Source organism: Cervus elaphus, unplaced genomic scaffold, assembly GCF_910594005.1.
Source record: "Cervus elaphus unplaced genomic scaffold, mCerEla1.1, whole genome shotgun sequence".
Lineage (NCBI taxonomy): Eukaryota > Metazoa > Chordata > Mammalia > Artiodactyla > Cervidae > Cervus > Cervus elaphus.
In genome coordinates, this window is record NW_025316783.1 from 1321754 (window position 1) to 1343941 (window position 22188).

Consider the following 22188-nt stretch of genomic DNA (forward strand, 5'->3'; position numbering starts at 1 on the left):
GACGGGGATGGCCCTTCCAACCACGTGTTTGTTTAGCGACGGAAGGACTCCTGCCTAGTTGCGAGGGACAACTCGGGATTCTCCTCGAGGCTTGGCAGGGCAATTGGGACGCCTCTCCAGCTCAGGCGGGAGACCAAGGGTCCCTTTTCATGTGCCACAGGAATCCTGGGACTCCTATCAAGTTTCACGAGGAGTCAGGCATCGTCTCCTTTGGAGGCACTGATCTCCGCCTACCTCTGAAGTTTTCAAAGGATGTGAGGCCTCCGGTCGCGATGAGGTGGAGAACTAGGTCTTTCTCTGTGGTCTCCACAGGGGATTCAGACATCCTTTCGTCTTGGGAGATGCAAGACGAACCTGCATTCAAGTCACTGCAGGGATATCCGGCCTTATTTCCAGTCAGGGCATCGCGGTGTCCATTCCACTTGAGGCCGCAAACTCAGGGTCCCTCTCACATACGTAGAGCTGAGAGAAGCCTCCTCTTGAGGTGCTTGTGGTAAGGTGGTATTCCTCTGGAGTCGAAGCCAGGGACTAACCTCTCATCTCGAGTTGATTTTTGGTCCACGGAGCTCTTTCGTGTTGCTACAGTGACCTCAGGATGCCTCAACCTTGATACAGTGTTCTTGGGGTTTCTCTGGAGTGCCATCAAGGAAATCAAGGCTCCTTTCATGTGTGATGTGCAACACGGAATTGATCTGCACACAGTGCAGGGGATTCGGGCCTCATCTCGCGCCGAGGGGGAAGTCTCATGGTTTTTCACGAGTTGCGGCGGTAACCTGGGGTATATTCTCGAGTTACCACGGGGATGGCCCTTCCACACACGTGTTAGTTCAGCGATGGCAGGACTCCTGCCTAGTTGCGAGGGACAACTCGGGATTCTCCTCGAGGCTTGGCAGGGCAATTGGGACGCCTCTCCAGCTGAGGCGGGAGACCAAGGGTCCCTTTCCACGTACCACTGGAATCCTGGGACTCCTATCAAGTTTCACGAGGAGTCAGGCATCGTTTCCTTTGGAGGCACTGATCTCCGCGTACCTCTGGAGTTTTCAAAGGATGTGAGGCCTCCGGTCGCGATGAGGTGGGGAACTAGGTCTTTCTCTGTGGTCTCCACAGGGGATTCAGACATTCTTTCGTCTTGGGAGATGGAAGACGAGCCTGCATTCAAGTCACTGCAGGGATATCCGGCCTTATTTCGAGTCAGGGCTTCGCGGTGTCCATTCCACTTGAGGCCGCAAACTCAGCACATAGCTAGAGCTGAGAGAAGCCTCCTCTTGAGGTGCTTGTGGTAAGGTGGTATTCCTCTGGAGTCGAAGCCAGGGACTAACCTCTCATCTCGAGTTGATTGTTGGTCCACGAAGCTCTTTCCTGTTGCTACAGTGACCTCAGGATCCCGCTAGCCTTGAAACAGTGTTCTTGGGGTTTCTCTGGAGTGCCATCAAGGAAATCAAGTCTCCTTTCATGTGTGATGTGCAACACGGAATTGCTCTGCACGCAGTGCAGGGGAATCGGGCCTCATCTCGCGGCGAGGGGGAAGTCTCATGGTTTTTCTCGAGTTGCGGCGGGAACCTGGGGTATACTCTCGAGTTACGACGGGGATGGCCCTTCCAACCACGTGTTTGTTTAGCGACGGCAGGACTCCTGCCTAGTTGCGAGGGACAACTCGGGATTCTCCTCGAGGCTTGGCAGGGCAATTGGGACGCCTCTCCAGCTCAGGCGGGAGACCAAGGGTCCCTTTCCATGTGCCACAGGATCCTGGGACTCCTATCAAGTTTCACGAGGAGTCAGGCATCGTCTCCTTTGGAGGCACTGATCTCCGCCTACCTCTGAAGTTTTCAAAGGATGTGAGGCCTCCGGTCGCGATGAGGTGGAGAACTAGGTCTTTCTCTGTGGTCTCCACAGGGAATTCAGACATCCTTTCGTCTTGGGAGATGCAAGACGAGCCTGCATTCAAGTCACTGCAGGGATATCCGGCCTTATTTCGAGTTAGGGCATCGCGGTGTCCATTCCACTTGAGGCCGCAAGCTCAGGGTCCCTCTCACATACCTAGAGCTGAGAGAAGCCTCCTCTTGAGGTGCTTGTGGTAAGGTGGTATTCCTCTGGAGTCGAAGCCAGGGACTAACCTCTCATCTCGAGTTGATTTTTGTTCCACGGAGCTCTTTCGTGTTGCTACAGTGACCTCAGGATCCCTCTAGCCTGAAACAGTGTTCTTGGGGTTTCTCTGGAGTGCCATCAACGAAATTAAGGCTCCTTTCATGTGTGATGTGCAACACGGAATTGCTCTGCATGCAGTGCAGGGGAATCGGGCCTCATCTCGCGGCGAGGGGGAAGTCTCATGGTTTTTCTCGAGTTGCGGCGGGAACCTGGGGTATATTCTCGAGTTACGACGGGGATGGCCCGTCCATCCACGTGATTGTTCAGCGACGTCAGGACTCCTGTCTAGTTGCGAGGGACAACTCGGGATTCTCCTCGAGGCTTGGCAGGGCAATTGGGACGCCTCTCCAGCTGAGGCGGGAGACCAAAGGTCCCTTTCCACGTGCCACAGGAATCCTGGGACTCCTATCAAGTTTCACGAGGAGTCAGGCATCGTCTCCTTTGGAGGCACTGATCTCCGCGTACCTCTGGAGTTTTCAAAGGATGTGAGGCCTCCGGTCGCGATGAGGTGGGGAACTAGGTCTTTCTCTGTGGTCTCCACAGGGGATTCAGACATCCTTTCGTCTTGGGAGATGCAAGACGAGCCTGCATTCAAGTCACTGCAGGGATATCCGGCCTTATTTCGCGTCAGGGCATCGCGGTGTCCATTCCACTTGAGGCCGCAAACTCAGGGTCCGTCTCACATACCTAGAGCTGAGAGAAGCCTCCTCTTGAGGTGCTTGTGGTAAGGTGGTATTCCTCTGGAGTCGAAGCCAGGGACTAACCTCTCATCTCAAGCTGATTCATGGTCCACGGAGCTCTTTCGTGCTGCTACAAGGACATCAGGATCCCTCCAGTCTTGAAACAGTGTTCTTGGGGTTTCTCTGGAGTGCCATCAAGGAAATCAAGGCTCCTTTCATGTGTGATGTGCAACACGGAATTCCTCTGCACGCAGTGCAGGGTATCGGGCCTTATTTTGCGTCGAGGTGGAAGTCTCATGGTTTTTCTCGAGTTGCGATGGGAACCTGGGGTATATTCTCGAGTTACGACGGGGATGGCCCTTCCACCCTCGTGTTTGTTCAGCCATGTCAGGACTCCTGCCTAGTTGCGAAGGACAACTCGGGATTCTCCTCGAGGCTTGGCAGGGCCATTGGGATGCCTCTCCAGCTGAGGCGGGAGACCAAGTGTCCCTTTCCACGTGCCAAAGGAATCCTGGGACTCCTATCAAGTTTCACGAGGAGTCAGGCATCGTCTCCTTTGGAGGCACTGATCTCCGCGTACCTCTGGAGTTTTCAAAGGATGTGAGGCCTCCGGTCGCGATGAGGTGTGGAACTAGGTCATTCTCTGTGGTCTCCACAGGGGATTCAGACATCCTTTCCTCTTGAGAGATGCAAGACGAGCCTGCATTCAAGTCACTGCAGGGATATCCGGCCTTATTTCGCGTCAGGGAATCGCGGTGTCAATTCCACTTGAGGCCGCAAACTCAGGGTCCCTCTCACATAGCTAGAGCTGAGAGAAGCCTCCTCTTGAGGTGCTTGTGGTAAGGTGGTATTCCTCTGGAGTCGAAGCCAGGGACTAACCTCTCATCTCGAGTTGATTTTTGGTCCACGAAGCTCTTTCGTGTTGCTACAGTGACCTCAGGATCCCTCTAGCCTTGAAACAGAGTTCTTGGGTTTTCTCTGGAGTGCCATCAAGGAAATCAAGGCTCCTTTCATGTGTGATGTGCAACACGGAATTACTCTGCACACAGTGCAGGGGAATCGGGCCTCATCTCGCGGTGAGTGGGAAGTCTCATGGTTTTTCTCGAGTTGCGGCGGGAACCTGGGGTATATTCTCGAGTTACGACGGGGATGGCCCTGCCACCCACGTGTTTGTTCAGCGACGTCAGGACTCCTGCCTAGTTGCGAGGGACAACTCGGGATTCTCCTCGAGGCTTGGCAGGGCAATTGGGACGCCTCTCCAGCTGAGGCGGGAGACCAAGGGTCCCTTTCCACTTGCCACAGGAATCCTGGGACTCCTATCAAGTTTCACGAGGAGTCAGGCATCGTCTCCTTTGGAGGCACTGATCTCCGCGTCCCTCTGGAGTTTTCAAAGGATGTGAGGCCTCCGGTCGCGATGAGGTGGGGAACTAGGTCTTTCTCTGTGGTCTCCACAGGGGATTCAGACATCCTTTCATCTTGGGAGATGCAAGACGAGCCTGCATTAAAGTCACTGCAGGGATATCCGGCCTTATTTCGCGTCAGGGCATCGCGGTGTCCATTCCACTTGAGGCCGCAAACTCAGGGTCCGTCTCACATACCTAGAGCTGAGAGAAGCCTCCTCTTGAGGTGCTTGTGGTAAGGTGGTATTCCTCTGGAGTCGAAGCCAGGGACTAACCTCTCATCTCGAGTTGATTGTTGGTCCACGGAGCTCTTTCCTGTTGCTACAGTGACCTCAGGATCCCGCTAGCCTTGAAACAGTGTTCTTGGGGTTTCTCTGGAGTGCCATCAAGGAAATCAAGTCTCCTTTCATGTGTGATGTGCAACACGGAATTGCTCTGCACGCAGTGCAGGGGAATCGGGCCTCATATCGCGGCGAGGGGGAAGTCTCATGGTTTTTCTCGAGTTGCGGCGGGAACCTGGGGTATACTCTCGAGTTACGACGGGGATGGCCCTTCCAACCACGTGTTTGTTTAGCGACGGCAGGACTCCTGCCTAGTTGCGAGGGACAACTCGGGATTCTCCTCGAGGCTTGGCAGGGCAATTGGGTCGCCTCTCCAGCTCAGGCGGGAGACCAAGGGTCCCTTTCCATGTGCCACAGGAATCCTGGGACTCCTATCAAGTTTCACGAGGAGTCAGGCATCGTCTCCTTTGGAGGCACTGATCTCCGCCTACCTCTGAAGTTTTCAAAGCATGTGAGGCCTCCGGTCGCGATGAGGTGGAGAACTAGGTCTTTCTCTGTGGTCTCCACAGGGGATTCAGACATCCTTTCGTCTTGGGAGATGCAAGACGAGCCTGCATTCAAGTCACTGCAGGGATATCCGGCCTTATTTCCAGTCAGGGCATCGCGGTGTCCATTCCACTTGAGGCCGCAAACTCAGGGTCCCTCTCACATACGTAGAGCTGAGAGAAGCCTCCTCTTGAGGTGCTTGTGGTAAGGTGGTATTCCTCTGGAGTCGAAGCCAGGGACTAACCTCTCATCTCGAGTTGATTTTTGGTCCACGGAGCTCTTTCGTGTTGCTACAGTGACCTCAGGATGCCTCAACCTTGAAACAGTGTTCTTGGGGTTTCTCTGGAGTGCCATCAAGGAAATCAAGGCTCCTTTCATGTGTGATGTGCAACACGGAATTGATCTGCACACAGTGCAGGGGATTCGGGCCTCATCTCGTGCCGAGGGGGAAGTCTCATGGTTTTTCACGAGTTGCGGCGGGAACCTGGGGTATATTCTCGAGTTACCACGGGGATGGCCCTTCCACACACGTGTTAGTTCAGCGATGGCAGGACTCCTGCCTAGTTGCGAGGGACAACTCGGGATTCTCCTCGAGGCTTGGCAGGGCAATTGGGACGCCTCTCCAGCTGAGGCGGGAGACCAAGGGTCCCTTTCCACGTACCACAGGAATCCTGGGACTCCTATCAAGTTTCACGAGGAGTCAGGCATCGTTTCCTTTGGAGGCACTGATCTCCGCGTACCTCTGGAGTTTTCAAAGGATGTGAGGCCTCCGGTCGCGATGAGGTGGGGAACTAGGTCTTTCTCTGTGGTCTCCACAGGGGATTCAGACATCCTTTCGTCTTGGGAGATGGAAGACGAGCCTGCATTCAAGTCACTGCAGGGATATCCGGCCTTATTTCGAGTCAGGGCTTCGCGGTGTCCATTCCACTTGAGGCCGCAAACTCAGCACATAGCTAGAGCTGAGAGAAGCCTCCTCTTGAGGTGCTTGTGGTAAGGTGGTATTCCTCTGGAGTCGAAGCCAGGGACTAACCTCTCATCTCGAGTTGATTGTTGGTCCACGGAGCTCTTTCCTGTTGCTACAGTGACCTCAGGATCCCGCTAGCCTTGAAACAGTGTTCTTGGGGTTTCTCTGGAGTGCCATCAAGGAAATCAAGTCTCCTTTCATGTGTGATGTGCAACACGGAATTGCTCTGCACGCAGTGCAGGGGAATCGGGCCTCATATCGCGGCGAGGGGGAAGTCTCATGGTTTTTCTCGAGTTGCGGCGGGAACCTGGGGTATACTCTCGAGTTACGACGGGGATGGCCCTTCCAACCACGTGTTTGTTTAGCGACGGCAGGACTCCTGCCTAGTTGCGAGGGACAACTCGGGATTTTCCTCGAGGCTTGGCAGGGCAATTGCGACGCCTCTCCAGCTCAGGCGGGAGACCAAGGGTCCCTTTCCATGTGCCACAGGATCCTGGGACTCCTATCAAGTTTCACGAGGAGTCAGGCATCGTCTCCTTTGGAGGCACTGATCTCCGCCTACCTCTGAAGTTTTCAAAGGATGTGAGGCCTCCGGTCGCGATGAGGTGGAGAACTAGGTCTTTCTCTGTGGTCTCCACAGGGGATTCAGACATCCTTTCGTCTTGGGAGATGCAAGACGAGCCTGCATTCAAGTCACTGCAGGGATATCCGGCCTTATTTCGAGTCAGGGCATCGCGGTGTCCATTCCACTTGAGGCCGCAAGCTCAGGGTCCCTCTCACATACCTAGAGCTGAGAGAAGCCTCCTCTTGAGGTGCTTGTGGTAAGGTGGTATTCCTCTGGAGTCGAAGCCAGGGACTAACCTCTCATCTCGAGTTGATTTTTGTTCCACGGAGCTCTTTCCTGTTGCTACAGTGACCTCAGGATCCCTCTAGCCTGAAATAGTGTTCTTGGGGTTTCTCTGGAGTGCCATCAACGAAATTAAGGCTCCTTTCATGTGTGATGTGCAACACGGAATTGCTCTGCATGCAGTGCATGGGAATCGGGCCTCATCTCGCGGCGAGGGGGAAGTCTCATGGTTTTTCTCGAGTTGCGGCGGGAACCTGGGGTATATTCTCGAGTTACGACGGGGATGGCCCGTCCACCCACGTGATTGTTCAGCGACGTCAGGACTCCTGTCTAGTTGCGAGGGACACCTCGGGATTCTCCTCGAGGCTTGGCAGGGCAATTGGGACGCCTCTCCAGCTGAGGCGGGAGACCAAAGGTCCCTTTCCATGTGCCACAGGAATCCTGGGACTCCTATCAAGTTTCACGAGGAGTCAGGCATCGTCTCCTTTGGAGGCACTGATCTCCGCGTACCTCTGGAGTTTTCAAAGGATGTGAGGCCTCCGGTCGCGATGAGGTGGGGAACTAGGTCTTTCTCTGTGGTCTCCACAGGGGATTCAGACATCCTTTCGTCTTGGGAGATGCAAGACGAGCCTGCATTCAAGTCACTGCAGGGATATCCGGCCTTATTTCGAGTTAGGGCATCGCGGTGTCCATTCCACTTGAGGCCGCAAACTCAGGGTCCCTCTCACATACATAGAGCTGAGAGAAGCCTCCTCTTGAGGTGCTTGTGGTAAGGTGGTATTTTCTCTGGAGTCGAAGCCAGGGACTAACCTCTCATTTCGAGTTGATTTTTGGTCCACCGAGGTCTTTCGTGTTGCTACAGTGACCTCAGGATCCCTCAACCTTGAAACAGTGTTCTTGGGGTTTCTCTGGAGTGCCATCAAGGAAATCAAGGCTCCTTTCATGTGTGATGTGAAACACGGAATTGCTCTGCACGCAGTGCAGGGGAATCGGGCCTCATCTCGCGGCGAGGGGGAAGTCTCATGGTTTTTCTCGAGTTGCGGTGGGAACCTGGGGTATATTCTCGAGTTACCACGGGGATGGCCCTTCCACACACGTGTTAGTTCAGCGATGGCAGGACTCCTGCCTAGTTGCGAGGGACAACTCGGTATTCTCCTCGAGGCTTGGCAGGGCAATTGGGACGCCTCTCCAGCTGAGGCGGGAGACCAAGGGTCCCTTTCCACGTGCCACAGGAATCCTGGGACTCCTATCAAGTTTCACGAGGAGTCCGGCATCGTCTCCTTTGGAGGCACTGATCTCCGCGTACCTCTGGAGTTTTCAAAGGATGTGAGGCCTTCGGTCTCGATGAGGTGGGGAACGAGGTCTTTCTCTGTGGTCTCCACAGGGGATTCAGACTTCCTTTCGTCTTGGGAGTTGGAAGACGAGCCTGCATTCAAATCACTGCAGGGATATCCGGCCTTATTTCGCGTCAGGGCATCGCGGTGTCCCTTCCACTTGAGGCCGCAAACTCAGCAGATAGCTAGAGCTGAGAGAAGCCTCCTCTTGAGGTGCTTGTGGTAAAGTGGTATTCCTCTGGAGTCGAAGCCAGGGACTAACCTCTCATCTCAAGTTGATTTTTGGTCCACGGAGCTCTTTCGTGTTGCTACAGTGACCTCAGGTTCCCTCTAGCCTTGAAACAGTGTTCTTGGGGTTTCTCTGGAGTGCCATCAAGGAAATCAAGGCTCCTTTCATGTGTGATGTGCAACACGGAATTGCTCTGCACGCAGTGCAGGGGAATCGGGCCTCATCTCGCGGCGAGGGGGAAGTCTCATGGTTTTTCTCGAGTTGCGGCGGGAACCTGGTGTATATTCTCGAGTTACGACGGGGATGGCCCGTCCACCCACGTGATTTTTCAGCGACGTCAGGACTCCTGCCTAGTTGCGAGGGACAACTCGGGATTCTCCTCGAGGCTTGGCAGGGCAATTGGGACGCCTCTCCAGCTGAGGCGGGAGACCAAAGGTCCCTTTCCACGTGCCACAGTAATCCTGGGACTCCTATCAAGTTTCACGAGGAGTCAGGCATCGTCTCCTTTGGAGGCACTGATCTCCGCGTACCTCTGGAGTTTTCAAAGGATGTGAGGCCTCCGGTCGCGATGAGGTGGGGAACTAGGTCTTTCTCTGTGGTCTCCACAGGGGATTCAGACATCCTTTCGTCTTGGGAGATGCAAGACGAGCCTGCATTCAAGTCACTGCAGGGATATCCGGCCTTATTTCGAGTCAGGGCATCGCGGTCTCCATTCCAATTGAGGCCGCAAACTCAGGGTCCCTCTCACGTACATAGAGCTGAGAGAAACCTCCTCTTGAGGTGCTTGTGGTAAGGTGGTATTCCTCTGGAGTCGAAGCCAGGGACTAACCTCTCATCTCGAATTGATTCATGGTCCACGGAGCTCTTTCGTGTTGCTACAGTGACCTCAGGATCCCTCAACCTTGAAACAGTGTTCTTGGGGTTTCTCTGGAGTGCCATCAAGGAAATCAAGGCTACTTTCATGTGTGATGTGCAACACGGAATTGCTCTGCACGCAGTGCAGGGGAACCGGGCCTCATCTCGCGGCGAGGGGGAAGTCTCATGGTTTTTCTCGAGTTGCGGGGGGAACCTGGGGTATATTCTCAAGTTACGACGGGGATGGCCCTTCCACACACGTGTTTGTTCAGCGACGTCAGGACTCCTGCCTAGTTGCGAGGGACAACTCGGGATTCTCCTCGAGGCTTGGCAGGGCAATTGGGACGCCTCTCCAGCTGAGGCGGGAGACCAAGGGTCCCTTTCCACGTGCCACAGGAATCCTGGGACTCCTATCAAGTTTCACGAGGAGTCAGGCATCGTCTCCTTTGGAGGCACTGATCTCCGCGTACCTCTGGAGTTTTCAAAGGATGTGAGGCCTCCGGTCGCGATGAGGTGGGGAACTAGGTCTTTCTCTGTGGTCTCCACAGGGGATTCAGACATCCTTTCGTCTTGGGAGATGCAAGACGAGCCTGCATTCAAGTCACTGCAGGGATATCCGGCCTTATTTCGAGTCAGGGCATCGCGGTCTCCATTCCACTTGAGGCCGCAAACTCAGGGTCCCTCTCACATACATAGAGCTGAGAGAAGCCTCCTCTTGAGGTGCTTGTGGTAAGGTGGTATTCCTCTGGAGTCGAAGCCAGGGACTAACCTCTCATCTTGAGTTGATTTTTGGTCCACGGAGCTCTTTCGTGTTGCTACAGTGACCTCAGGATCCCTCATCCTTGAAACAGTGTTCTAGGGGGTTCTCTGGAGTGCCATCAAGGAAATCAAGGCTCCTTTCATGTGTGATGTGCAACACGGAATTGATCTGCACGCAGTGCAGGGGATTCGGGCCTCATCTCGCGCCGAGGGGGAAGTCTCATGGTTTTTCACGAGTTGCGGCGGGAACCTGGGGTATATTCTCGAGTTACCACGGGGATGGCCCTTCCACACACGTGTTAGTTCAGCGATGGCAGGACTCCTGCCTAGTTGCGAGGGACAACTCGGGATTCTCCTCGAGGCTTGGCAGGGCAATTGGGACGCCTCTCCAGCTGAGGCGGAAGACCAAGGGTCCCTTTCCACGTACCACAGGAATCCTGGGACTCCTATCAAGTTTCACGAGGAGTCAGGCATCGTTTCCTTTGGAGGCACTGATCTCCGCGTACCTCTGGAGTTTTCAAAGGATGTGAAGCCTCCGGTCGCGATGAGGTGGGGAACTAGGTCTTTCTCTGTGGTCTCCACAGGGGATTCAGACATCCTTTCGTCTTGGGAGTTGGAAGACGAGCCTGCATTCAAATCACTGCAGGGATATCCGGCCTTATTTCGCGTCAGGGCATCGCGGTGTCCATTCCACTTGAGGCCGCAAACTCAGGGTCCCTCTCACATACATAGAGCTGAGAGAAGCCTCCTCTTGAGGTGCTTGTGGTAAGGTGGTATTCCTCTGGAGTCGAAGCCAGGGACTAACCTCTCATCTCGAGTTGATTGTTGGTCCACGGAGCTCTTTCCTGTTGCTACAGTGACCTCAGGATCCCGCTATCCTTGAAACAGTGTTCTGGGGGTTTCTCTGGAGGGCCATCAAGGAAATCAAGTCTCCTTTCATGTGTGATGTGCAACACGGAATTGCTCTGCACGCAGTGCAGGGGAATCGATCCTCATATCGCGGCGAGGGGGAAGTCTCATGGTTTTTCTCGAGTTGCGGCGGGAACCTGGGGTATATTCTCGAGTTACAACGGGGATGGCCCTTCCACCCACGTGTTTGTTCAGGGACGTCAGGACTCCAGCCTAGTTGCGAGGGACAACTCGGGATTCTCCTCGAGGCTTGGCAGGGCAATTGGGACGCCTCTCCAGCTGAGGCGGGAGACCAAGTGTCCCTTTCCACGTGCCACAGGAATCCTGGGACTCCTATCAAGTTTCACGAGGAGTCAGGCATCGTCTCCTTTGGAGGCACTGATCTCCGCGTACCTCTGGAGTTTTCAAAGGATGTGAGGCCTCCGGTCGCGATGAGGTGGGGAACTAGGTCTTTCTCTGTGGTCTCCACAGGGGATTCAGACATCCTTTCGTCTTGGGAGATGCAAGACGAGCCTGCATTCAAGTCACTGCAGGGATATCCGGCCTTATTTCGAGTCAGGGCATTGCGGTCTCCATTCCACTTGAGGCCGCAAACTCAGGGTCCCTCTCACATAGCTAGAGCTGAGAGAAGCCGCCTCTTGAGGTGCTTGTGGTAAGGTGGTATTCCTCTGGAGTCGAAGCCAGGGACTAACCTCTCATCTCGAGTTGATTGTTGGTCCACGGAGCTCTTTCCTGTTGCTACAGTGACCTCAGGATCCCGCTAGCCTTGAAACAGTGTTCTTGGGGTTTCTCTGGAGTGCCATCAAGGAAATCAAGTCTCCTTTCATGTGTGATGTGCAACACGGAATTGCTCTGCACGCAGTGCAGGGGAATCGGGCCTCATATCGCGGCGAGGGGGAAGTCTCATGGTTTTTCTCGAGTTGCGGCGGGAACCTGGGGTATACTCTCGAGTTACGACGGGGATGGCCCTTCCAACCACGTGTTTGTTTAGCGACGGCAGGACTCCTGCCTAGTTGCGAGGGACAACTCGGGATTCTCCTCGAGGCTTGGCAGGGCAATTGGGACGCCTCTCCAGCTCAGGCGGGAGACCAAGGGTCCCTTTCCATGTGCCACAGGATCCTGGGACTCCTATCAAGTTTCACGAGGAGTCAGGCATCGTCTCCTTTGGAGGCACTGATCTCCGCGTACCTCTGAAGTTTTCAAAGGATGTGAGGCCTCCGGTCGCGATGAGGTGGAGAACAAGGTCTTTCTCTGTGGTCTCCACAGGGGATTCAGACATCCTTTCGTCTTGGGAGATGCAAGACGAGCCTGCATTCAAGTCACTGCAGGGATATCCGGCCTTATTTCGAGTCAGGGCATCGCGGTCTCCATTCCACTTGAGGCCGCAAGCTCAGGGTCCCTCTCACATACCTAGAGCTGAGAGAAGCCTCCTCTTGAGGTGCTTGTGGTAAGGTGGTATTCCTCTGGAATCGAAGCCAGGGACTAACCTCTCATCTCGAGTTGATTTTTGTTCCACGGAGCTCTTTCGTGTTGCTACAGTGACCTCAGGATCCCTCTAGCCTGAAATAGTGTTCCTGGGGTTTCTCTGGAGTGCCATCAACGAAATTAAGGCTCCTTTCATGTGTGATGTGCAACACGGAATTGCTCTGCATGCAGTGCAGGGGAATCGGGCCTCATCTCGCGGCGAGGGGGAAGTCTCATGGTTTTTCTCGAGTTGCGGCGGGAACCTGCGGTATATTCTCGAGTTACGACGGGGATGGCCCGTCCACCCACGTGATTGTTCAGCGACGTCAGGACTCCTGTCTAGTTGCGAGGGACACCTCGGGATTCTCCTCGAGGCTTGGCAGGGCAATTGGGACGCCTCTCCAGCTGAGGCGGGAGACCAAAGGTCCTTTTCCATGTGCCACAGGAATCCTGGGACTCCTATCAAGTTTCACGAGGAGTCAGGCATCGTCTCCTTTGGAGGCACTGATCTCCGCGTACCTCTGGAGTTTTCAAAGGATGTGAGGCCTCCGGTCGCGATGAGGTGGGGAACTAGGTCTTTCTCTGTGGTCTCCACAGGGGATTCAGACATCCTTTCGTCTTGGGAGATGCAAGACGAGCCTGCATTCAAGTCACTGCAGGGATATCCGGCCTTATTTCGAGTTAGGGCATCGCGGTGTCCATTCCACTTGAGGCCGCAAACTCAGGGTCCCTCTCACATACATAGAGCTGAGAGAAGCCTCCTCTTGAGGTGCTTGTGGTAAGGTGGTATTTTCTCTGGAGTCGAAGCCAGGGACTAACCTCTCATTTCGAGTTGATTTTTGGTCCACCGAGGTCTTTCGTGTTGCTACAGTGACCTCAGGATCCCTCAACCTTGAAACAGTGTTCTTGGGGTTTCTCTGGAGTGCCATCAAGGAAATCAAGGCTCCTTTCATGTGTGATGTGAAACACGGAATTGCTCTGCACGCAGTGCAGGGGAATCGGGCCTCATCTCGCGGCGAGGGGGAAGTCTCATGGTTTTTCTCGAGTTGCGGTGGGAACCTGGGGTATATTCTCGAGTTACCACGGGGATGGCCCTTCCACACACGTGTTAGTTCAGCGACGTCAGGACTCCTGCCTAGTTGCGAGGGACAACTCGGGATTCTCCTCGAGGCTTGGCAGGGCAATTGGGACGCCTCTCCAGCTGAGGCGGGAGACCAAGGGTCCCTTTCCACGTACCACAGGAATCCTGGGACTCCTATCAAGTTTCACGAGGAGTCAGGCATCGTCTCCTTTGGAGGCACTGATCTCCGCGTACCTCTGGAGTTTTCAAAGGATGTGAGGCCTCCGGTCGCGATGAGGTGGGGAACTAGGTCTTTCTCTGTGGTCTCCACAGGGGATTCAGACATCCTTTCGTCTTGGGAGTTGGAAGACGAGCCTGCATTCAAATCACTGCAGGGATATCCGGCCTTATTTCGCGTCAGGGCATCGCGGTGTCCATTCCACTTGAGGCCGCAAACTCAGCACATAGCTAGAGCTGAGAGAAGCCTCCTCTTGAGGTGCTTGTGGTAAGGTGGTATTCCTCTGGAGTCGAAGCCAGGGACTAACCTCTCATCTCGAGTTGATTCTTGGTCCACGGAGCTCTTTCCTGTTGCTACAGTGACCTCAGGATCCTGCTATCCTTGAAACAGTGTTCTTGGGGTTTCTCTGGAGTGCCATCAAGGAAATCAAGTCTCCTTTCATGTGTGATGTGCAACACGGAATTGCTCTGCACGCAGTGCAGGGGAATCGGGCCTCATATCGCGGCGAGGGGGAAGTCTCATGGTTTTTCTCGAGTTGCGGCGGGAACCTGGGGTATATTCTCGAGTTACAACGGGGATGGCCCTTCCACCCACGTGTTTGTTCAGGGACGTCAGGACTCCTGCCTAGTTGCGAGGGACAACTCGGGATTCTCCTCGAGGCTTGGCAGGGCAATTGGGACGCCTCTCCAGCTGAGGCGGGAGACCAAGTGTCCCTTTCCACGTGCCACAGGAATCCTGGGACTCCTATCAAGTTTCACGAGGAGTCAGGCATCGTCTCCTTTGGAGGCACTGATCTCCGCGTACCTCTGGAGTTTTCAAAGGATGTGAGGCCTCCGGTCGCGATGAGGTGGGGAACTAGGTCTTTCTCTGTGGTCTCCACAGGGGATTCAGACATCCTTTCGTCTTGGGAGATGCAAGACGAGCCTGCATTCAAGTCACTGCAGGGATATCCGGCCTTATTTCGAGTCAGGGCATCGCGGTGTCCATTCCACTTGAGGCCGCAAATTCAGGGTCCCTCTCACATAGCTAGAGCTGAGAGAAGCCTCCTCTTGAGGTGCTTGTGGTAAAGTGGTATTCCTCTGGAGTCGAAGCCAGGGACTAACCTCTCATCTCGAGTTGATTTTTGGTCCACGGAGCTCTTTCGTGTTGCTACAGTGACCTCAGGATCCCTCTAGCCTTGAAACAGTGTTCTTGGGGTTTCTCTGGAGTGCCATCAAGGAAATCAAGGCTCCTTTCATGTGTGATGTGCAACACGGAATTGCTCTGCACGCAGTGCAGGGGAATCGGGCCTCATCTCGCGGCGAGGGGGAAGTCTCATGGTTTTTCTCGAGTTGCGGCGGGAACCTGGTGTATATTCTCGAGTTACGACGGGGATGGCCCGTCCACCCACGTGATTTTTCAGCGACGTCAGGACTCCTGCCTAGTTGCGAGGGACAACTCGGGATTCTCCTCGAGGCTTGGCAGGGCAATTGGGACGCCTCTCCAGCTGAGGCGGGAGACCAAAGGTCCCTTTCCACGTGCCACAGGAATCCTGGGACTCCTATCAAGTTTCACGAGGAGTCAGGCATCGTCTCCTTTGGAGGCACTGATCTCCGCGTACCTCTGGAGTTTTCAAAGGATGTGAGGCCTCCGGTCGCGATGAGGTGGGGAACTAGGTCTTTCTCTGTGGTCTCCACAGGGGATTCAGACATCCTTTCGTCTTGGGAGATGCAAGACGAGCCTGCATTCAAGTCACTGCAGGGATATCCGGCCTTATTTCGAGTCAGGGCATCGCGGTCTCCATTCCAATTGAGGCCGCAAACTCAGGGTCCCTCTCACGTACATAGAGCTGAGAGAAACCTCCTCTTGAGGTGCTTGTGGTAAGGTGGTATTCCTCTGGAGTCAAAGCCAGGGACTAACCTCTCATCTCGAGTTGATTCATGGTCCACGGAGCTCTTTCGTGTTGCTACAGTGACCTCAGGATCCCTCAACCTTGAAACAGTGTTCTTGGGGTTTCTCTGGAGTGCCATCAAGGAAATCAAGGCTCCTTTCATGTGTGATGTGCAACACGGAATTGCTCTGCACGCAGTGCAGGGGAACCGGGCCTCATCTCGCGGCGAGGGGGAAGTCTCATGGTTTTTCTCGAGTTGCGGCGGGAACCTGGGGTATATTCTCAAGTTACGACGGGGATGGCCCTTCCACACACGTGTTTGTTCAGCGACGTCAGGACTCCTGCCTAGTTGCGAGGGACAACTCGGGATTCTCCTCGAGGCTTGGCAGGGCAATTGGGACGCCTCTCCAGCTGAGGCGGGAGACCAAGGGTCCCTTTCCACGTGCCACAGGAATCCTGGGACTCCTATCAAGTTTCACGAGGAGTCAGGCATCGTCTCCTTTGGAGGCACTGATCTCCGCGTACCTCTGGAGTTTTCAAAGGATGTGAGGCCTCCGGTCGCGATGAGGTGGGGAACTAGGTCTTTCTCTGTGGTCTCCACAGGGGATTCAGACATCCTTTCGTCTTGGGAGATGCAAGACGAGCCTGCATTCAAGTCACTGCAGGGATATCCGGCCTTATTTCGAGTCAGGGCATCGCGGTCTCCATTCCACTTGAGGCCGCAAACTCAGGGTCCCTCTCACATACATAGAGCTGAGAGAAGCCTCCTCTTGAGGTGCTTGTGGTAAGGTGGTATTCCTCTGGAGTCGAAGCCAGGGACTAACCTCTCATCTTGAGTTGATTTTTGGTCCACGGAGCTCTTTCGTGTTGCTACAGTGACCTCAGGATCCCTCATCCTTGAAACAGTGTTCTTGGGGTTTCTCTGGAGTGCCATCAAGGAAATCAAGGCTCCTTTCATGTGTGATGTGCAACACGGAATTGATCTGCACGCAGTGCAGGGGATTCGGGCCTCATCTCGCGCCGAGGGGGAAGTCTCATGGTTTTTCACGAGTTGCGGCGGGAACCTGGGGTATATTCTCGAGTTACCACGGGGATGGCCCTTCCACACACGTGTTAGTTCAGCGATGGCAGGACTCCTGCCTAGTTGCGAGGGACAACTCGGGATTCTCCTCGAGGCTTGGCAGGGCAATTGGGACGCCTCTCCAGCTGAGGCGGAAGACCAAGGGTCCCTTTCCACGTACCACAGGAATCCTGGGACTCCTATCAAGTTTCACGAGGAGTCAGGCATCGTTTCCTTTGGAGGCACTGATCTCCGCGTACCTCTGGAGTTTTCAAAGGATGTGAAGCCTCCGGTCGCGATGAGGTGGGGAACTAGGTCTTTCTCTGTGGTCTCCACAGGGGATTCAGACATCCTTTCGTCTTGGGAGTTGGAAGACGAGCCTGCATTCAAATCACTGCAGGGATATCCGGCCTTATTTCGCGTCAGGGCATCGCGGTGTCCATTCCACTTGAGGCCGCAAACTCAGCACATAGCTAGAGCTGAGAGAAGCCTCCTCTTGAGGTGCTTGTGGTAAGGTGGTATTCCTCTGGAGTCGAAGCCAGGGACTAACCTCTCATCTCGAGTTGATTGTTGGTCCACGGAGCTCTTTCCTGTTGCTACAGTGACCTCAGGATCCCGCTATCCTTGAAACAGTGTTCTGGGGGTTTCTCTGGAGGGCCATCAAGGAAATCAAGTCTCCTTTCATGTGTGATGTGCAACACGGAATTGCTCTGCACGCAGTGCAGGGGAATCGATCCTCATATCGCGGCGAGGGGGAAGTCTCATGGTTTTTCTCGAGTTGCGGCGGGAACCTGGGGTATATTCTCGAGTTACAACGGGGATGGCCCTTCCACCCACGTGTTTGTTCAGGGACGTCAGGACTCCTGCCTAGTTGCGAGGGACAACTCGGGATTCTCCTCGAGGCTTGGCAGGGCAATTGGGACGCCTCTCCAGCTGAGGCGGGAGACCAAGGGTCCCTTTCCACGTGCCACAGGAATCCTGGGACTCCTATCAAGTTTCACGAGGAGTCAGGCATCGTCTCCTTTGGAGGCACTGATCTCCGCGTACCTCTGGAGTTTTCAAAGGATGTGAGGCCTCCGGTCGCGATGAGGTGGGGAACTAGGTCTTTCTCTGTGGTCTCCACAGGGGATTCAGACATCCTTTCGTCTTGGGAGATGCAAGACGAGCCTGCATTCAAGTCACTGCAGGGATATCCGGCCTTATTTCGAGTCAGGGCATCGCGGTCTCCATTCCACTTGAGGCCGCAAACTCAGGGTCCCTCTCACATAGCTAGAGCTGAGAGAAGCCTCCTCTTGAGGTGCTTGTGGTAAGGTGGTATTCCTCTGGAGTCGAAGCCAGGGACTAACCTCTCATCTCAAGTTGATTTTTGGTCCACGGAGCTCTTTCGTGTTGCTACAGTGACCTCAGGATCCCTCTAGCCTTGAAACAGTGTTCTTGGGGTTTCTCTGGAGTGCCATCAAGGAAATCAAGGCTCCTTTCATGTGTGATGTGCAACACGGAATTGCTCTGCACGCAGTGCAGGGGAATCGGGCCTCATCTCGCGGCGAGGGGGAAGTCTCATGGTTTTTCTCGAGTTGCGGCGGGAACCTGGGGTATATTCTCGAGTTACGACGGGGATGGCCCGTCCACCCACGTGATTGTTCAGCGACGTCAGGACTCCTGCCTAGTTGCGAGGGACAACTCGGGATTCTCCTCGAGGCTTGGCAGGGCAATTGGGACGCCTCTCCAGCTGAGGCGGGAGACCAAAGGTCCCTTTCCACGTGCCACAGGAATCCTGGGACTCCTATCAAGTTTCACGAGGAGTCAGGCATCGTCTCCTTTGGAGGCACTGATCTCCGCGTACCTCTGGAGTTTTCAAAGGATGTGAGGCCTCCGGTCGCGATGAGGTGGGGAACTAGGTCTTTCTCTGTGGTCTCCACAGGGGATTCAGACATCCTTTCGTCTTGGGAGATGCAAGACGAGCCTGCATTCAAGTCACTGCAGGGATATCCGGCCTTATTTCGAGTTAGGGCATCGCGGTGTCCATTCCACTTGAGGCCGCAAACTCAGGGTCCCTCTCACATACATAGAGCTGAGAGAAGCCTCCTCTTGAGGTGCTTGTGGTAAGGTGGTATTCCTCTGGAGTCGAAGCCAGGGACTAACCTCTCATCTCGAGTTGATTTTTGGTCCACCGAGGTCTTTCGTGTTGCTACAGTGACCTCAGGATCCCTCAACCTTGAAACAGTGTTCTTGGGGTTTCTCTGGAGTGCCATCAAGGAAATCAAGGCTCCTTTCATGTGTGATGTGAAACACGGAATTGCTCTGCACGCAGTGCAGGGGAATCGGGCCTCATCTCGCGGCGAGGGGGAAGTCTCATGGTTTTTCTCGAGTTGCGGCGGGAACCTGGGGTATATTCTCGAGTTACGACGGGGATGGCCCTTCCACCCACGTGTTTGTTCAGCGAAGGCAGGACTCCTGCCTAGTTGCGAGGGACAACTCGGGATTCTCCTCGAGGCTTGGCAGGGCAATTGGGACGCCTCTCCAGCTGAGGCGGAAGACCAAGGGTCCCTTTCCACGTACCACAGGAATCCTGGGACTCCTATCAAGTTTCACGAGGAGTCAGGCATCGTTTCCTTTGGAGGCACTGATCTCCGCGAACCTCTGGAGTTTTCAAAGGATGTGAAGCCTCCGGTCGCGATGAGGTGGGGAACTAGGTCTTTCTCTGTGGTCTCCACAGGGGATTCAGACATCCTTTCGTCTTGGGAGTTGGAAGACGAGCCTGCATTCAAATCACTGCAGGGATATCCGGCCTTATTTCGAGTCAGGGCATCGCGGTGTCCATTCCACTTGAGGCCGCAAACTCAGCACATAGCTAGAGCTGAGAGAAGCCTCCTTTTGAGGTGCTTGTGGTAAGGTGGTATTCCTCTGGAGTCGAAGCCAGGGACTAACCTCTCATCTCGAGTTGATTCTTGGTCCACGGAGCTCTTTCCTGTTGCTACAGTGACCTCAGGATCCGGCTATCCTTGAAACAGTGTTCTTGGGGTTTCTCTGGAGTGCCATCAAGGAAATCAAGTCTCCTTTCATGTGTGATGTGCAACACGGAATTGCTCTGCACGCAGTGCAGGGGAATCGATCCTCATATCGCGGCGAGGGGGAAGTCTCATGGTTTTTCTCGAGTTGCGGCGGGAACCTGGGGTATATTCTCGAGTTACAACGGGGATGGCCCTTCCACCCACGTGTTTGTTCAGGGACGTCAGGACTCCTGCCTAGTTGCGAGGGACAACTCGGGATTCTCCTCGAGGCTTGGCAGGGCAATTGGGACGCCTCTCCAGCTGAGGCGGGAGACCAAGGGTCCCTTTCCACGTGCCACAGGAATCCTGGGACTCCTATCAAGTTTCACGAGGAGTCAGGCATCGTCTCCTTTGGAGGCACTGATCTCCGCGTACCTCTGGAGTTTTCAAAGGATGTGAGGCCTCCGGTCGCGATGAGGTGGGGAACTAGGTCTTTCTCTGTGGTCTCCACAGGGGATTCAGACATCCTTTCGTCTTGGGAGATGCAAGACGAGCCTGCATTCAAGTCACTGCAGGGATATCCGGCCTTATTTCGAGTCAGGGCATCGCGGTCTCCATTCCACTTGAGGCCGCAAACTCAGGGTCCCTCTCACATATCTAGAGCTGAGAGAAGCCTCCTCTTGAGGTGCTTGTGGTAAGGTGGTATTCCTCTGGAGTCGAAGCCAGGGACTAACCTCTCATCTTGAGTTGATTTTTGGTCCACGGAGCTCTTTCGTGTTGCTACAGTGACCTCAGGATCCCTCATCCTTGAAACAGTGTTCTAGGGGATTCTCTGGAGTGCCATCAAGGAAATCAAGGCTCCTTTCATGTGTGATGTGCAACACGGAATTGATCTGCACGCAGTGCAGGGGATTCGGGCCTCATCTCGCGCCGAGGGGGAAGTCTCATGGTTTTTCACGAGTTGCGGCGGGAACCTGGGGTATATTCTCGAGTTACCACGGGGATGGCCCTTCCACACACGTGTTAGTTCAGCGATGGCAGGACTCCTGCCTAGTTGCGAGGGACAACTCGGGATTCTCCTCGAGGCTTGGCAGGGCAATTGGGACGCCTCTCCAGCTGAGGCGGAAGACCAAGGGTCCCTTTCCACGTACCACAGGAATCCTGGGACTCCTATCAAGTTTCACGAGGAGTCAGGCATCGTTTCCTTTGGAGGCACTGATCTCCGCGTACCTCTGGAGTTTTCAAAGGATGTGAAGCCTCCGGTCGCGATGAGGTGGGGAACTAGGTCTTTCTCTGTGGTCTCCACAGGGGATTCAGACATCCTTTCGTCTTGGGAGTTGGAAGACGAGCCTGCATTCAAATCACTGCAGGGATATCCGGCCTTATTTCGCGTCAGGGCATCGCGGTGTCCATTCCACTTGAGTTCGCAAACTCAGCACATAGCTAGAGCTGAGAGAAGCCTCCTCTTGAGGTGCTTGTGGTAAGGTGGTATTCCTCTGGAGTCGAAGCCAGGGACTAACCTCTCATCTCGAGTTGATTGTTGGTCCACGGAGCTCTTTCCTGTTGCTACAGTGACCTCAGGATCCCGCTATCCTTGAAACAGTGTTCTGGGGGTTTCTCTGGAGGGCCATCAAGGAAATCAAGTCTCCTTTCATGTGTGATGTGCAACACGGAATTGCTCTGCACGCAGTGCAGGGGAATCGATCCTCATATCGCGGCGAGGGGGAAGTCTCATGGTTTTTCTCGAGTTGCGGCGGGAACCCGGGGTATATTCTCGAGTTACAACGGGGATGGCCCTTCCACCCACGTGTTTGTTCAGGAACGTCAGGACTCCTGCCTAGTTGCGAGGGACAACTCGGGATTCTCCTCGAGGCTTGGCAGGGCAATTGGGACGCCTCTCCAGCTGAGGCGGGAGACCAAGGGTCCCTTTCCACGTGCCACAGGAATCCTGGGACTCCTATCAAGTTTCACGAGGAGTCAGGCATCGTCTCCTTTGGAGGCACTGATCTCCGCGTACCTCTGGAGTTTTCAAAGGATGTGAGGCCTCCGGTCGCGATGAGGTGGGGAACTAGGTCTTTCTCTGTGGTCTCCACAGGGGATTCAGACATCCTTTCGTCTTGGGAGATGCAAGACGAGCCTGCATTCAAGTCACTGCAGGGATATCCGGCCTTATTTCGAGTCAGGGCATCGCGGTCTCCATTCCACTTGAGGCCGCAAACTCAGGGTCCCTCTCACATAGCTAGAGCTGAGAGAAGCCTCCTCTTGAGGTGCTTGTGGTAAGGTGGTATTCCTCTGGAGTCGAAGCCAGGGACTAACCTCTCATCTCAAGTTGATTTTTGGTCCACGGAGCTCTTTTGTGTTGCTACAGTGACCTCAGGATCCCTCTAGCCTTGAAACAGTGTTCTTGGGGTTTCTCTGGAGTGCCATCAAGGAAATCAAGGCTCCTTTCATGTGTGATGTGCAACACGGAATTGCTCTGCACGCAGTGCAGGGGAATCGGGCCTCATCTCGCGGCGAGGGGGAAGTCTCATGGTTTTTCTCGAGTTGCGGCGGGAAC